Below are 14,416 nucleotides of genomic sequence, written 5' to 3' on the forward strand. Positions count from 1 at the left end.
AGCGGGGGTGAGTGGGGTCAGTGGGGGTGAGTGGGGTGAGTGGGTGTGTGTGGGGTGAGTGGGGTCAACGGGGTGAGCGGGGTCAACGGGGTGAGCGGGGTGAGTGGGGGTGAACGGGGGTTAGTAGGGGTGAGCGGGGTAAGCAGGGTGAGTGGGGTCAACGGGAGTGAGTGGGGTCAACGGGGGTGAGCGGGGTGAGTGGGGGTAAGCAGGGTGAGTGGGGGTGAGCGGGGTGAGCGGGGGGTGAGTAGGGGTGAGTGGGGGTGAGCGGGGTGAGTGGGGGTGAGCGGGGTGAGTGGGGGTCAGCGGGGTGAGTGGGGATGCGTGGGAGTGAGCGGGGTGAGTGGGGGTGAGCGGGGGTGAGCGGGGTCAGTGGGGGTGAACGGGGGTTAGTAGGGGTGAGCGGGGTAAGCAGGGTGAGTGGGGTCAACGGGAGTGAGTGGGGTCAACGGGGGTGAGCGGGGTGAGTGGGGGTAAGCAGGGTGAGTGGGGGTGAGCGGGGTGAGCGGGGGTAAGTAGGGGTGAGTGGGGGTGAGCGGGGTGAGTGGGGGTGAGCGGGGTGAGTGGGGGTCAGCGGGGTGAGCGGGGATGAGTGGGAGTGAGCGGGGTGAGTGGGGGTGAGCGGGGTGAGTGGGGTCAGTGAGAGTGAGTGGGGTGAGTGGGGGTGAGCGGGGTGAGTGGGGTCTGCGGGGGTGAGCGGGGGTGAGCGGGGGTGAGAGGGGTGAGTGGGGGTGAGCGGGGTGAGCGGGGGTGAGTGGGGTCAGTGGGGGTGAGTGGGGTGAGTGGGTGTGTGTGGGGTGAGTGGGGTCAACGGGGTGAGCGGGGTCAACGGGGTGAGCGGGGTGAGCGGGGTGAGCGTACCGGGTGAGCGGGGTGCAGGGCGGTGTCTCTTCACGGCCAGGACACCCAGCGGGGCCAGTGCATGGCGTCTGTGGTGGAGCAGAGACAGAGTCGACACAGTGGCCTCACACTCACCAGCACTCACAAACACTCACCAGCACTCGCCAGCTCTCACCAACATACACACAAACACACATAAACACCAGTGCCCCACCAGTGCGCCACCCGTGCCCCACAAGTGTGCCACCCTTGCCCCTGTGCCCCACCCGTGCCGCACCCGTGCCTCTCTCACCCTGGAGTCGCTACTCACGGCGGGAACCTAGCTCCATCTTGAGCTTCTACTATACGCATCCTAAAATAGCCGTGGCTCACTCATGCACACACACGCACGAACACACACGCACAAACACACGCACGCACACACACGCACACAACAACAACCGCCATTCGCCACTAAGTGGCGGTGACGTCACCACGACGCTTGTGCCAGGCCATGTGCACCTTGAGGCCACGTGAAGTGTCGAACGCCCGCTGGCAGGAGGTCACGGGGCAGACCCAGGTGCCACGGGTCGACTGACCGAGATGACCGAGATGACTGACTGATGCACCACCTGTGCCCCCTACTGTGCCAACTTGCTGTGCTTTAGCCACCCGGCGCTCTGCTCGTTGTTGTGAGCGTCGCTCCTCCGCCCTCCGTTGTTGTTGGAGGGCGACTGCCTCCAACTGCCCAGTAGCGTCCTTCACGAGCCTCCTCCACTGAGGCCGATCTTGACACCGCTGGTACCAGTCATCGGCAAGTCCACTCAGCTCCACGTCCTCCTGTACCACATCACTCCATCTCTTCTCTAGCCCGTGCCGCGCCCGTTTAGCCCCCACGATCCGGCCGAACAAAAGCTGCTTAGGCATGCGGTGGCTGGGCATGCGGGCTACATGACCCAGCCAACGCAGCCTTGCCTGCCGGAGGAGCTCACACGCACACAACAACAACAACCGCCATTCGCCACTAAGTGGCGGTGACGTCACCACGACGCTTGTGCCAGGCCATGTGCACCCTGAGGCCACGTGAAGTGTCGAACGCCCGCTGGCAGGAGGTCACGGGGCAGACCCAGGTGCCACGGGTCGACTGACCGAGATGACCGAGACGAGTGGCTGATGCACCACCTGTGCCCCCTACTGTGCCAACTTGCTGTGCTTTAGCCACCCAGCGCTCCGCTCGTTGTTGTGAGCGTCGCTCCTCCGCCCTCCGTTGTTGTTGGAGGGCGACTGCCTCCAACTGCCCAGTAGCGTCCTTCACGAGCCTCCTCCACTGAGGCCGATCTTGACACCGCTGGTACCAGTCATCGGCAAGTCCACTCAGCTCCACGTCCTCCTGTACCACATCACTCCATCTCTTCTCTAGCCCGTGCCGCGCCCGTTTAGCCCCCTCGATCCGGCCGAACAAAAGCTGTTTAGGCATGCGGTGGCTGGGCATGCGGGCTACATGACCCAGCCAACGCAGCCTTGCCTGCCGGAGGAGCTCACTGATAGGACTTTGCCCAGATCTTTCAAGGACTTGTGAGCTCCTCACACAATCCAGCCTGGTTAAACCCAGGATGGATCGTAGGCAGGCCAGCCTAAATGTTTCCAACCGGCGAAGATGCTCCACTAGGGGGGTCCACGTTTCGCAAGCGTAGAGAAGGGAGGGAATGACCGTGGCCGAGAAGACCTGAAGCTTCGTGCGGAGCGACAGACCAGGTAGCTTCCACACAGCGTTACGCAACCGATGAAAAGATATTGCCGCTCGACTGATTCGGAGTGAGACCTCTGCTGATAAACTGGAGCCGGTCATAAGCACACTGCCCAGGTATGGGAAACTCTCCACTCTCTCCACAACTGCCCCATCACCGATTGGGAGTTGTGGGGGTGGAGTGCCAGATGGTACAAAATACCCAGGCAGGTGCTTAGTTTTGGTGGGGCTGATGGTAAGGCCCCACCTCTTAGTGGCACGCTCCAGTCTCAGCAGCAGCGTCTCCAACTCCTCTTCTGAATGAGCAGCTATTACCAAATCATCGGCATACATAACGTGGTTGACCAATAGGGAGCCATCCCTTGATCGCACCCGGGCGTCGATCAGCCTCCCATTATATCTGTACCAAATGGTAATTCCCCCGGTACAGCTATTGAAGGCTTCACGAACTACGCAGTCGAAATAGATGTTAAATAATGTGGGAGCCAGAGGACATCCCTGTCGCACCCCAAGGTGTACAGGGAAAGGCTCCGACTCCCGGCCACGTAGTTTTACCCGGGCCCGCTCACCATCATGAAGGTCCTTAATGATCGTGAGCAGAGGGTCAGGGACTCCGAAAGCACGAAGAACAACCCAGAGCCCAGTCCGACTGATGGTATCATAGGCCTTGACCAGGTCAATAAAGCAGAGATGTAGGTCTTTTTGGAATTCCCTACACCTCTGCTGTAGCAGACGGACAGAAAATATGGCATCTGTGCAGGACCGCCCTTTCCTGAAACCGCATTGGGGCTCCGCAAGCCTCTCCTCAGCGTGCCTAGCAAGGCGATGTTGAATAATCCTTGCCAGGACCTTACCCGGCACACTGAGGAGTGAGATGCCCCTGTAGTTGTTACAGTCGGTACGGTCCCCCTTCTTAAAGAGGGGGACCACCAGGGCATCCTTCCAGTCCTGCGGAACCCGTCCAGTGGTCCAGACTGTTGTTATGATGTCATATAGGGCAGTCTGTGCACAAACGCCACCCTCCCTCAGCATTTCGCTTGGGAGATCATCTCTGCCCGGTGCCTTCCCTGGTCTCAGACTCCGGATCGCCCTCAGTACTTCCTCAACAGCTGGTACCTCAGCCAGCCACTCACAGGGGGTGACCTCTTCCAATATTTGAGGCACCGCAGCCTCAGCAGGGTTATCCCCACTTTGTGCCATGATGTTTTCCTGGCTGAGAGATTTTCCCTCCCCCAGGACCTCACAGAAATGCTCAGCAAATCTGCAAACCAGTTCCTGGGGGTCGGAGATTGGATCACCGTTTTTTCCTCTAATGATGGTAATAGGTGTGGCGCTGCAGGTTACTTTTTTGATGGAGTTAAATAGTGATTTGTGATCGCGGGCCACTGAGGCAGACTCCATCTCCTCAGCAACCCGCGACCACCACCCATCCTTACAGCGCCTTACGGCTCTCCGAACCTCCGAGCGAAGGCTGCGGTAAACCTCCTCATTCTCTGACGTGGGATGCTGTAGGCGATGAGAGTGGGCCTGTCGCTTTTTCTCAATTAACCTGAACACCTCCTCCGTCAGCCAGGGTTCCCGGGGAGGTCTGGACCGCGTACCCAAAGCAGCCATTGCAGCTGCATGAGTCACAGTCTTAAACCTCGCCCATTTACCCTCGACATCAGGTGGAGTGGGGGACGATGCCAACCCCAGCTGCAAGCGATGATGAAATTCTCGCTTGCAACTTTCATCAGCTAACTTAGACCAGGCCACTTTTGGTTGGAATGGGATCCTGGGTGTACACCCACCACCGGAGTGGAAGAATGGCAGGCGCATCTTACAGATGACTAGTCGATGGTCAGAGGGCAGATCCGCTCCACGGTAGGTCCTGGTGTCAAGGACATGGGCTCGCATCCGCTGGTCCGTCACTATGTAGTCCAGCAGATGTTCTTGCTTGGACCCGGCATGCATCCATGATGTTGTGTGGATGCGCCGATGCCGGAAGAGCGTGTTGGTAATTACAAGCCCATGGGCTGCACAAAAATCTAGCAGCCTCCTACCGTTATTATTGAGCTGATCTGGCCCATGCCTTCCAATCACTCCAGACCAGGTGCCAGCATCATGACCAACTCGGGCATTGAAGTCACCCAACAAGATGACTCTGTCCCGAGTGGCCACTTTAGCCAGCACCTGTGACAGGAGGTCATAGAAAGCGTCCGACTCATCGGCTTTGCCTGCATCCCTCCACGGATGTTCGTCTTCGGTGGGGGCATAAGTAACCACGACCACCACTCCTCGCCTCTGGTTGATGGGAAGGCGAGCCCAAAGTATCCTGGGGCTTACAGCTTCCCACACCTCACCGCCACGCTCCCACGCCCCCTTCATTCTTTTGTTCAGAAGAAGAGCCACACCCTGTTGTTTGGCAGTCTCCTGCCCCGAGTAGAGGACTGTCCACCCCTCATGGTGGCAGGAGCCAGAACCGGTCCACCGGACCTCCTGAATGCCACAGAGATCCAGGCGGTACCGGTCCAGCTCCCGACAGAGGAGTGGCAGCCTCTCCTCCGCAGTGAGCGTTCGAACATTCCACGTGGCCATCCGCAATGGTTTTTCGTTGTTTCTGGAGAAGCCCCGAGGGTTAAAATTCAATCTCCTGGCTCCGCCAAATGGGGTTTGGCCAGGAGACGTCATAAAAGCCTGACCCCCCGGGGCCTCCGGCACAAGCTTATTAATTACAGGTTTATGTTTAATTCGTAGTTTAGTGGTGGTTAATTGAAGGTGGAGGGGTTACCAGCCCCTCGCACCCGTCCAGAGCCCCCGTTTAGCCACTGTGGTGGTCACAGACGCCATGAGGGGAGAGGCCAATGGGCATTGGCCCTCCCCCCACAGCACTGCCCACGACAGTGTTGCCCGTCCGGCACCGCGAGGAGGTAGGAGGTTGTTTTGCCGGACACACACACGCACGCACACACACGCACACACACACGCAAGCGCACACACACGCACACACACACGCATGCACACACACGCACACACGCACAAACACACGCATGCACACACACGCACACACAGGGCCATCTGCCGACTGCCGGCCACCGCCACTCGCCGCTCATGTAGATCGCGCCTTGAGGGCACGGCGCCGGAGATGCGACGGTGTTGGCATGCCAACAATTCCGCGGCCTCCACACTGCGCCCACGAGCAGGTCGCTGACACTCGAAACGTTCCGACGACGACCCTCCGGGTGCCGCGCCGCGTCACAAGCGTCGCGGCGACGCCGGGCTGGGCGATCGTGGCCGGGGCCGGGTACGGAGGACCCGGCTCACCGAGCGTCTCAATGAGCGTGACGACCGCTTGCTGCATAATTCACGGTGCCCCCCCCAACCCCCTACTACTCCGCGGGCACGGAGAGGATGCGGCGTTGACAACTCGCGGGCCCGGCAATCGCACGAGCGAGCGGCGCCATTAATCTCACTCGGCGTGCGCCCGCGACACGGGGCGAGCAAAAACAAACAGCGAGCACGCAGCAATCCACAGCCACTTGAGCACAGGCAGGCGGCAGTGACAACACGGGCGGCAGTGACAACACGGGCGGCAGTGTGACACTGACCCTGACGCACACAGAGACGTAGACACACGGACAAAGACACAGAGAGGGACGTAGACGCATAGACAGATACACGGACAGAGACACAGAGACAGATACACAGACCAAACACAGAGGCACATCGACAGATACACAGACCCATTAAGACACAGAGAGAGACACGCGCACACAGACACCTTCATCTATAGCCAGGTGAGTGAGCGTGACACACCTTGCTCACAGAGCGAGCGATCCCCTGCTCAACTGAGCATTGAGGCAACGGTGCTCATTCCACACTCGTGTTGCAGAGTCCACAGGACAACCGCTGTTGATTTCCCCCACAAAGTGGTTTCTTGTTGTATCGACCTCTGGAGGGAGGGATGATGGGCTGAGTCAACCGGTCTCCCACCTCCCAACCAGAATGTGAACTCGTGACGATGACGCTACGCGCGCGTTGCGACCCACTGAACAGAAGACCGGTCCTTGACGGCGAGCAGCCGTCTGAAGGCCGTCACGTCCCCAGTGTGACGCTGGTCGCGAAGCCCACACGCGATCAACACCGTGGCCATAAAAACGGAAAAACAAATACACCGTGGAAGACGTTTCGGGCAATGGCACTTCTTCATGGCAGAGAGAGCGTCGCCCTGGGCCATTGCCCGAAACGTCGACCAAAATGTATTTCCACCCGGAGGGCCCCACACGCGGTCGGGTGCCATTACGGACGGGCGCGAGGAGTAACGCCGTTGTTTGTGCCCATGCGTCCCGTTACACGCCGACACGAGTGGCCATTGTGTGACAGAAACAAAGCCGCTCCACGTGCGGGGTTAACGGCGCGCACCAGGAGCGGTGGGACCGTTAATCGTTCGCAGAGTCCACACGAACCGGCGGTGTGCACCACGGAATCGCGTACGGCAGGGGTCCCCAACTCCCAGGCCGCGGGCCGGTACCGTACGTGCGAGTGTGAGGAACCGGGCCGCACAGCAGGAGGTGAGCGGTGGGCGAGCGAGCGAAGCTTCATCGTCTGTATTGACAGCCGCTCCCCATCGCTCGCAATGACGTCTGAGCTCCGCCTCCTGACAGATCAGCGGCGGCACCCCCAGATGGGACCGTCTAGTTACAGGAAAACAAGCTCAGGACTCCCACTGATTCTGCATTATGGTGAGTTGAATAATGATTTCATTATATATTACAATGTAATAATAATATAAATAAAGTGCACAATAAATGTAATGCGCTTGAATCATCCCGAAACCATCCCCCCCCTCCCCTACCGGTCCCTGGTGCCAAAAAGGTTGGGGACCGCTGGTGTACAGCATCGCGTACGTGTGAGTGTGTGTTGGCTGGGTGCAATGTTCACTGTGTAAACACGCACTGTGTGTGTTGTTTGAGTGTGTGGAGTGGTAGTGTAACAGTTAGCGCAGCGCTACGAACTTGGCCACCCGAATTCGATTCCCACACACAGGCAACACCAGTGACGATAATCTGAACCGGTCCTGGGCCTCCCATAGGTCGACTCAGCCTAAAAACAGTACCTAATGCGGTATGGAAACATCGCCACTAGGGAGACAAAGGCAGCCGGGCGTGGTGCTGGCCACCCACCCCCTCGTGTGCTGTGCCAGACTTCAGAAGTGCTCGCTAACAGCACTTGCCCCAACAATCTGTAAAGGCTACACAAGGGATCTTTGTTTATGGTGTGGGGAGCGATAGTGTGGTGGTTAGCACGCTGCGCTACGAACTTGGTGACCTGAACTCCATTCTCGCTCACGGCCAACACCAGTGACCGGTCAAGGGCCTCCCCTAGGTCGACTCAGCTTCAAATGAATACCTGGTGCGGTGTGAACATATTGCCAACGGGGAGGCAAAGACGGAAAGATATGGAACTGTTCACCCATCTCGTGTGCCGTGTCGCCCTTCAAAGGTACTCGCTAACAGCACTTGCCCCAACAGTCAAGTTCAGGCTATATGGGGATCTTTGTCGCGGATTGACGCAAAGTGACACTGCAGCAGCATGCGCGCGTTGCGACCCACGAGCGCCGTGCCACGCACGGGGACATCTGCGAGTATGAATATTTAACGGGTCGCAAACCCAGAGGGGCCCAGGCTGGACCCAGCGCCAACGACGAACCTCAAACCGCACGCAAAAGCCGCAGAGGAGCGGCGAAAACTTAGGACGGCCACATTCGCTGCAATCACCTGCACACGTCCTGCACACGGGCTGCTTCCCACCGGCGAGTGGCTTCACTGGCAATGTGGCACCGACAACAGCAGCAGCAGCAGCACCACAAGATTACGTCAATTAGATTCTGCCTCCCGGTCTGCACAGCCCTCCGAGGGGTGGCCTGGAGTCTATTAATTGCACCCAAGTTTGCGAATTGGGAGTGATAGCCCCCCCCACCCACCCCCTCGAATAAGCAGCACCTCCTCGCTCACGTGCTCCCGCTTACGTGCAGTTCAAGTGCACCGTACGTTCACTTGCGTGTGCTCACTGGGTGAAAGCAGTGAACGCACACATGGGACATCCCCAACTGTTGCTACAACACTCAGGGAGTTTCAGCAACGACTTGGCAAGTCAGAATCTCCTCCCTCAGCATATCGACATCAAATCCCCAGCACCGTCCGTACCGTCCTCCCGTCTGAAATCGATCGAGACGTAGTCTATTTTGGGAGCGCGCCTCCACACTCCTCTGCCGGCTGTTAAGAACCCCCAGGTGGGCTGGGGAAACTTCCTCCGTTAGTGGTAACGATCGGAGACTTGGCAAACTGCTTATGCGGTGTGGGGCAGAGGTCGCAACCGGGTACCCGATACCTGTACCCTACCCGATACCTGGCTACCCGTACCCGGCCGGGTACGGGTACCCATTTGCGACCCTGGTGCGGCCGGGTACGGGTACGGGTAAGGAATCAAAGTCCGTTTGCGACCTCTGGTGTGGGGCGAACCATCAAGCGCACATCGCTGATGGCTACCCCAGTACAACAAGTTGACTAGTCCACTCAGCTACCCCACTACAAGTGGATTAGTCCACTCAGCTACCCCACTACAACAAGTGGATTAGTCCACTCAGTTACCCCACTACAACAAGTGGATCAGTCCACTCAGTTACCCCACTACAACAAATGGATTAGTCCACTCAGCTACCCCACTACAACAAGTGGATCAGTCCACTCAGTTATCCCACTACAACAAGTGGATCAGTCCACTCAGTTACCCCACTACAACAAGTGGATCAGTCCACTCAGTTACCCCACTACAACAAGTGGACTAGTCCACTCAGTTACCCCACTACAACAAGTGGATCAGTCCACTCAGCTACCCCACTACAACAAGTGGATTAGTCCACTCAGCTACCCCACTACAACAAGTGGATTAGTCCACTCAGTTACCCCACTACAACAAGTGGATTAGTCCACTCAGCTACCCCCACTACAACAAGTGGATTAGTCCACTCAGTTACCCCACTACAACAAGTGGATTAGTCCACTCAGTTACCCCACTACAACAAGTGGATCAGTCCACTCAGCTACCCCACTACAACAAGTGGATTAGTCCACTCAGTTACCCCACTACAACAAGTGGATTAGTCCACTCAGTTACCCCACTACAACAAGTGGATTAGTCCACTCAGCTACCCCCACTACAACAAGTGGATCAGTCCACTCAGCTACCCCACTACAACAAGTGGATTAGTCCACTCAGTTACCCCACTACAACAAGTGGATTAGTCCACTCAGTTACCCCACTACAACAAGTGGATTAGTCCACTCAGCTACCCCACTACAACAAGTGGATTAGTCCACTCAGTTACCCCACTACAACAAGTGGATTAGTCCACTCAGCTACCCCACTACAACAAGTGGATTAGTCCACTCAGCTACCCCACTACAACAAGTGGATTAGTCCACTCAGCTACCCCACTACAACAAGTGGATTAGTCCACTCAGTTACCCCACTACAACAAGTGGACTAGTCCACTCAGCTACCCCACTACTACAAGTGGACTAGTCCACTCAGCTACCCCACTACAACAAGTGGATTAGTCTACTCAGCTACCCCACTACAACAAGTGGACTAGTCCACTCAGCTACCCCACTACAACAAGTGGATTAGTCCACTCAGCTACCCCACTACTACAAGTGGACTAGTCCACTCAGCTACCCCACTACAACAAGTGGATTAGTGCACTCAGTTACCCCACTACAACAAGTGGATTAGTCCACTCAGCTACCCCACTACAACAAGTGGACTAGTCCACTCAGTTACCCCACTACAACAAGTGGACTAGTCCACTCAGCTACCCCACTACAAGTGGACTAGTCCACTCAGCTACCCCACTACAACAAGTGGACTAGTTCACTCAGCTACCCTACTACAACAAGTGGACTAGTCCACTCAGCTACCCCACTACAACAAGTGGACTAGTTCACTCAGCTACCCTACTACAACAAGTGGATTAGTCCACTCAGCTACCCCACTACAACAAGTGGATCAGTCCACTCAGTTACCCCACTACAACAAGTGGATCAGTGCACTCAGCTACCCCACTACAACAAGTGGATTAGTCCACTCATCTACCCCACTACAACAAGTGGATCAGTCCACTCAGTTACCCCACTACAACAAGTGGATTAGTCCACTCAGCTACTCCACGACAACAAGTGGATTAGTGCAGTCAGCTACCCCACTACAACAAATAGAAGTCCACTCAGCTACCCCACTACAACAAGTGGATTAGTCCACTCAGCTACCCCACTACAACAAGTGGATTAGTCCACTCAGCTACCCCACTACAACAAGTGGACTAGTCCACTCAGCTACCCCACTACAACAAGTGGATCAGTCCACTCAGCTACCCCACTACAACAAGCGTGTTCTGGTGGAACGAGCGGACTTCACTCAGCGACCACTCCGGATTCCGCGTAACAAGACTCACAACACTAAACGTACAACTGTGGCCCTGTTGCTTTTTTGAAACAACACACAAAAGAAGAAGACTGGGTGAGATGTCCACTGCAATCACGCACGCCATTGTATGCGTGTGTACACATGTCCTTCCGTGTTTGCTGTGTGTGTTGGTGGACCGTGAGCGAGTGTGCGTGTGTGCTTTTGTTGTTGTTAAGTGTGTATGTGTGGGTGAGTGAGTGTATGCGTGGGTGGATAAGCATGTACGTGTGGGTCAGCGAGTATATGCATGGGTGAGTGTGTGTGGTTGATGTGTGTGGTTATAGGGGAGCAGCATTGTAGCGGTTCACGCGCTATGCTACAAAACCGGCGACTCAAGAGTTCGATTTTCCTGCTCACAACCAACAGTGGCGAATATCTGAACCAGTCTTGGGCCTCCCCTAGGTCGACTCAGCCTCAAATGAGTACCTGGTGCGGTGTGGTAACATCGCCACTAGGCAGAGAAAGGCAGCCGGGCGTGGGGCTGTCCACCCACCGACCTTCATTGATGCTCGCTAATGGCATTGACGTATACGGGGTATATTTGTATGATTATAGACGTCACGTCATTGCATCTTTACTGCGATGGTGTTAACCGACGCCCTGGATGGGAGCCACTTCTCGAGGGCAGAGTGTCGTCTTTGTCTGCTAACAAGCGACTCGCACCACTTCCTTCCGTGGGATCTGGCGGACGGAAGGAAGCGACGTTCCGCTCACCGCGGAACCTCCTAGGAGGCTCTCCAATCTTCTGCTCACGGCTTCCGACGGTGAGAACCGGAGCGACCTCCCGCTGCTCAAACGATTCGAGGAAACCGGTTGCTCTCGTCTCCCGTTTACAGCCCCGAGCCTGCGGAGGAAATTCCACATTCCTACGTTGTTTATCGACCTCAGAGGGATGATGATGGGCTGAGTCAACCCCTAATCAACGAGGATTTGAACTCGCAACCTTTCCCACCGGAACCCTCTTGCATTACTGCTGAGCCGCCACTTAGCCGGTCACTTTGGCTTATAAATAAAAAATAGTGCCAGCTCACTCCCCACCCATATATTCGAGGTGCCACCCCCCCCCCCCTTTAGTGCCTCATTTGCCGTGCCCGAGAGTTGCTGGTGCAGCAGCAGCAGCCGAGTCCCGAACACCGCGGGGACGCCGTGGAGGAGGCCCGTGGCGTCCACTGCATCCCACGCGAGCACGGGAGGGGGGGGGGTAGAGCTCCAAATAGGACAATTGGCCCTGGGTCCCACACGAAAGAGGGCCCCAGGCCAGTCGTGGGAGCGCAGGCCTCACACGTGGCATTCTGTCCCCCGGGGCCTCCGGGAAACCTCTGGGTAGGCCCTGCACAAGGCCCCGCAATTATTAGATCCCACCTCGGGGAATGCAGCGTGCGCGAGAAACAGCGGTCCGTGCGGCCCTATCGTAGCTGGAGGCTGTCCAGACGCAATCGACCTCATCCAGAATTGATTAAGTGCGAATATCTTTAATGGGAGTCTCTCTGGGCTGGGCGTTCTGTCAACCCAGAGTGTTTAATAGTTTGTTAAATATTTAAGCGCCATTCCGCGAGGATTCAAGAATCATCGGCCGCGTTGCCATTTTCCAATACTTTTGTACAGCAGCGAAGCCCTGGGAAGCCATGGGAAATCAGCTGCAACAACCACAGTTGCAGAGTAAATAACTGCCCTTTGAGAGGCAATGGAAACGAGGACAATTATCTCCAGTTGAACTTTTAATTCCCTGTTGCCCCAAACCACTCCACCATAGAGAGCCGAAAGACTCTGGCCACCACCACCACCGCCATCACTACCGCCACCACCACCGCCACCACTGCCACCACCGCCGCCACCACCGCCACCACCACCGCCACCACCGCCGCCGCCACCGCCACCACCGCCACCACCGCCACCGCCACCACCATCGCCGCCGCCGCCACCATCGCCGCCGCCGCCACCAACGCCACCACCGCCGCCACCACCGCCACCGCCGCCACCGCCGCCACCATCGCCGCCGCCGCCGCCGCCGCCACCGCCGCCATCAATGCCGCCACCACCGTTAACGCCACCACCGCCTCCGCCGTATCCACCGCCTCCACCATCACGTGCACCCTGGGGCCCAATTTTCTGAAGGGGCGAGCGGCGGGAGGCTCCAGGTGCGAGACGAGGCTCACGCCAACCCCCCACACCCACCCCTCCTCCACCGGTTCCACTGCTATAACGGCTCCACCGGCTACATCAACTCCACCGGCTCCACCGGCTCCACCACTCTACTTGCTCCACCGCTCTACCCCTCCACCGCTCTACCCCTCCACCGCTCTACCCCTCCACCGCTCTACCCCTCCACCGCTCTACCCCTCCACCGCTCTACCCCTCCATCGGCTCCTCCCGCTCAACCGGCTCCTCCGGATCTGCCTCCAAGCGGCACTCGTTTCTGCCAAGGCTCATCGCCGTACCCGCCCGTACCAGCAAGTACCCCCAAGTACCTGCCAGGACCCGCACGTGCCCGCCCGTAGCTGCAAGTACCCACACGTACCCGCTAGCTCCCGTAAGAACCCGCCCATTCTCACCAGTACGCGCATGCACCCCCAAGTACCAGAGAGGACGACACTCTCTCTCTGCTGAAGCCCTCTCGTCATGGCCAGCAGCATGCGCATCGAGCTCCTGAACATCTGTCGCCGCCGCCGTCATTCCCAGGACGAGAATGTTTAGTCGCTCGCCCTGCGCAGCGTCTCACGGGGAAGGAACGCGCGCGAGGCTCCAATAGTTTGTTGAGTGTTGGCTACGTACGGTGCACACGGAGGACTAGAGTCGATGGTCATCTCAGCCGGGTCGTGCCTCCAAATAGCGCGGTTGGCTACGTACCGTGCCAAAGAAGTTCACACATACATACATACATAGACCACCAATATACTACCAACACCACACCGCCACTACTACTATCATCACCACCACCACTATACCACAAACACCACACCGCCACTGACATACACTATTAGCGCACCTCTGATTAGCATGGTTGGCAAAGTACGGGGCCAAAGAAGTTCAACGTACCTACGGTACATACGTACATACGTATATACGTACATACACGTCGCCAACGACTGCCCATGCGAGACACGCAGCCCTCGAGCTGGGCTCCTCGTGACAAGTCGCTCGTCTCCAGCGGCGTGGATGGGCAGCGTTGCCGCGAGCCTGGCACTGGCAGGGGACTCAGGAGTAAGTCCAGCGGTGTGCACAGAAGCCCAGCTCCAGACTGGAATCGTGGGCCGGGCAGTACGGCAATCGTTGATAAAGACTTTAAGTAACAAAAAAATGTTAATGCAATTTTATCTTCATAATTGCATAATTGTTATTAGTTGTTTA

The 14,416-nt window shown here is 57.3% G+C and overlaps 1 protein-coding gene across 1 annotated transcript in view; it reads right to left on the bottom strand.

The window, feature by feature from the left end:
* The window catches only part of ST3GAL3 (ST3 beta-galactoside alpha-2,3-sialyltransferase 3), a 223,827-nt gene that overhangs the window by 83,379 nt on the left and 126,032 nt on the right, over nucleotides 1-14,416 (bottom strand). Inside the window, exon 2 of the mRNA XM_078867490.1 lies at nucleotides 862-929. The gene's annotated coding sequence lies outside the window, so the exon portion shown is untranslated. The remainder of the gene's footprint in view (nucleotides 1-861; nucleotides 930-14,416) is intronic.

This window comes from Lampetra fluviatilis, chromosome 24, assembly GCF_964198595.1.
Source record: "Lampetra fluviatilis chromosome 24, kcLamFluv1.1, whole genome shotgun sequence".
NCBI lineage: Eukaryota > Metazoa > Chordata > Hyperoartia > Petromyzontiformes > Petromyzontidae > Lampetra > Lampetra fluviatilis.